A 3,451-nucleotide genomic window follows, 5' to 3' on the forward strand; every position below is an offset into this window, starting at 1 on the left:
GCAACTCATTCAGGAGTTTCCTAAGCGCCCGAAAGCTGCACTACCTTTCGGCTCAGGCGCTTCCGCATTGCCCTAATCAGGGTGAGCCGAGTGCTCGCTAACCTTTACAATAAGTCTTTTTCATACCGATGACGGGATCAGAATCCACGGGATTGACATCCATCAAGCCACAGAAGTTAACAGTTAACAGGATGCCGTCACGGCACTGAAGCAAGCTGATCCAGAAAGCAGTCCAGCACCAGGGCAGATCGTGGCAAAGGAGAAAGCACAGGAGTTCCCAGAGACGTCCGCGTCCACAGAATTCAATGCTCCAGGCAGGGACAATGGCAGGACAGGAACTGGGCTGGTGACGTCACGGCAACTGAAGTATGGTGATCTTGAAGGTAGTGCGGCACCAGGGCAGATCGTGGCAAAGTTGGAGAAAGCTGCAAGCATCACTTGGTCTTCTAAGATAATCGATAGAAATACTGAAAAAAAACCTAATCGACTGGAACTTTCGGCTAAGAACAATAATGTAACCATATACTATTATTCGTAAAAACACATAATACTGTAATACTACACTTTGATCTTAGCCAAAAGGCCGAGAAGCGATCCAGATCAGTCAAGTACCGATCACTTTAATGTGAACACGGTGATACCCGTCATCATTTCTGTTCGCGGGCTAAAGAGCCCGACTAGTAAGGGTAAACTTAGAAGACAATAAATGTCTACATATTACTATTTATTTTGTTTAACTCTGTTTTCCAGAAGGGGTGGAAAAACTCCTTCTGTGGTAACAGTGTACCAGCTAGTTATTACCTAACATGAAAAGGTCTGACTTTAAATTTTAAAATTATTGCCTCAGTAAAGTACTTCCTTGGCATGAACGATTAATTACTATTAATATAATCCGTCTCCTGACCGCGCAAGAGTTCTCACAAGGTGAGGCCTCTGCGCTATGAGGAGAAGGGTTTTGAAAGATACATTAGGGTTAGAGAGGTTGAGATCTTGGCCCCTGCTATGGCCCGGCAGGGTGGCCGCCATCTCAATGACTGTCAAATTTGAAGGAGGCTGTTTACTTCTTGGTAATGGCGGCATAAGTCTTCCTTGCCTCGTAAAGCAACCTTTCCTTTTGGTTTTTCCAGATTGCTTTCCATAGGTCTTCTTCCCTTTCCCTTACCAAGTCGTTGATTTTTTTTAAGATCTTTGCTTTTGCGTCTAGGGACCGTGCTGGCATATTTTTCATGTCGGTCATTGATAGATTTTTAAGGTCTGGGATGACTGTGTTTCCCCATCTGAGGCTGAGGGTTTCTGCATCCGTAGTGTAGAGGATGGGTTGTCCTGCTTTTTTAACAGCTTGATCCATTTCTTCCGATTTCTCGAAAGCTAGGGTGGTTTCAGCGAATTCTGTTGATCTTTTTTTTCCCTTGGTAGCGTCCTTGTGCTCTTCTAGGACGGCTATTTCCTCCTGCTTTGATTTTTTTCCTTGGCTTTCTTTTGAGCTGCCAGCACGTTTCTCAGCTTTCTTTCTGGCGATTCTGTCTTCAAATGATTCGTCATCGTCGGTAACGCTATCATTATCTGACGTCTCGATGTTCGAGGGGACCCAGGTGTTGTCGGAGCCCGATGAACTCGAGGAGGAGGCAGGTGTTTCTTTGGATGCTGTTACCACTTCGTGGAGATCAGTTTTTTCAACCTGTGGCTCTGGTTGTGATGTCTGTTGTGGCGCTGCTGTAGGGGTGATGGTGTTCCCATCTTCATTGGAAGTCGGTGTCTCTGTTGGTATATCTTTGCTGGGTAATGGCGGGAAGTCTTCCAGAGATACTGTCATCTCACGTGATTTGGGGCACTGGAAGAGCCTGTGATTCTTTTCTCCACACTTCTTACACGCCGCTGAGCACGATGGTTGAGAGTGCCCGATGATGGCGCAGTTTCCACACCTATTCAAGGGACACTCTCTAGCTATATGGTCAGTCCCTTGACACCTGTGGCAACACCGCATGTATGTTAAGGAAGTTAGGGATTTGTTTAGTCATTTGGATTTTAATAGAGACTTTTTCGCCCTGTTTGATTCCAGGGTAGCGTTGGAATGTCGGTCTATTTATGGTAAGGATGTTACCATAACTTTGGAAGACCTGTCTAAGGGTTTCATCCTTGACTTCAGCAGGCATCTTTTTCAGTGAAACTATCTTTATGGAGCTGCCGCTCACTGTAGTGGCAAGATGGCGTTCCTCGCCGAGCATTACTCCTTCTTCCATTAAGATATCTCTTGATTTTTCCGAGTTAACAGTAACCTCGAAGAGGCCTTTATACTGGTCCCAGCAGTTGATGTTGAGACTTCTTCTTCGCCGATACTTTTAACAATGGCGTCAGCGATGTCCACCGGACTAACGCTTCTTTTAAGGGAAAACCTAACGGTTAAATCCTGTACTAAACGTTGATTTGCCATTTGCGATGGCGGGCCTACCGCATCCTTTTCCCTCGAACGTGTTTGTTCTTTCCCCGGTCCGGGGTTTACGTTTTCCGCTGACGGGCGACTTGACATCGGGAGCCGCTACGTGACCCACCGTCGATGTCAATCGATCGTAAGCTTACTCACTGATCCTAACAGTAGTGCCTGACTTGCGCAGCTCTTCAATGACCTTGACGCTCTTTGATCTTAGCCTAAAGGCCGAGAAGCGATCCAGATCAGACAAGTACCGATCACTCTAAAAGTAAACACGGTGTTACCCGTCATCATGTCTGTCGCGGGCTAGAAAGCCCTACTTAAGGGTAAACTTTGAGCCTGCAATTTCCTTATCCTGCGTTTAGAGGGAAGTGGAAACCTTTCCCTCTCGGTCGCAGCCAACCAGCTAGTAACCTAGGAAATGGGAAGAGCTAAGTACGATAGCAGGGCCCGCCTCCGTAATTACATCCTTGGCGTGGCCTGCGTAAGCGGCGCTCTCTCCGCTCCCGCCACCTGTGGCTCACGAAGACGCGAGCCCCGGGCGGCGGGGGGGAGGAGAGGGAGCACGGTGAGTACATGCAAGAGCGACGTTAAAGACTGTGAACGGTTATTACTTTATTACTTTAGGATAGATGTGAGTTAAGATTAAACGGGTGGGATGGGTTGGGTGGGCACTTTAGAAGTTACACGGGTAGAGTTAGGGGGGGGATGTTAAATTTTAATCATTATCTTCCCGTTCCACAGGTAAGCCAAGTTACCTGGGTAGCACCACTGTATCTGGAACTGAGAAGGACCGACAAGGGCTGACAAGGGCTTGGAGCTCCGTTTCCAGGAAGTTCTTGACAGAAGTTCTGAAACTGCAGAGGATGTCGCTAATACCTTTCCTTTGTTTCTGGAAGAGGGCGATGTTTCGGATCCTCCATATGTGGTAACGGAATTCGATAATGGTGTAAATTATGAGTTTCTGCTTGTTCTTGGGCATGTTTGCTGGCAGGTCGACCAGCCTAACAATCAGACTTTCGG

At 47.1% G+C, this 3,451-nt stretch overlaps 1 pseudogene; it reads right to left on the bottom strand.

Annotated features, from left to right (window-relative positions):
• Positions 1-363: 363 nt before the first annotated feature.
• Positions 364-595, bottom strand: LOC150092242 (U2 spliceosomal RNA; annotated as a pseudogene).
• Between the last annotated feature and the right edge of the window lie 2,856 nt (positions 596-3,451).

This window comes from Typopeltis vanoorti, unplaced genomic scaffold (genome assembly GCF_054136105.1).
Source record: "Typopeltis vanoorti isolate ZY-2024b unplaced genomic scaffold, IOZ_Tvanoo_1.0 HiC_scaffold_1040, whole genome shotgun sequence".
Classification (NCBI taxonomy): Eukaryota; Metazoa; Arthropoda; class Arachnida; order Uropygi; family Thelyphonidae; genus Typopeltis; species Typopeltis vanoorti.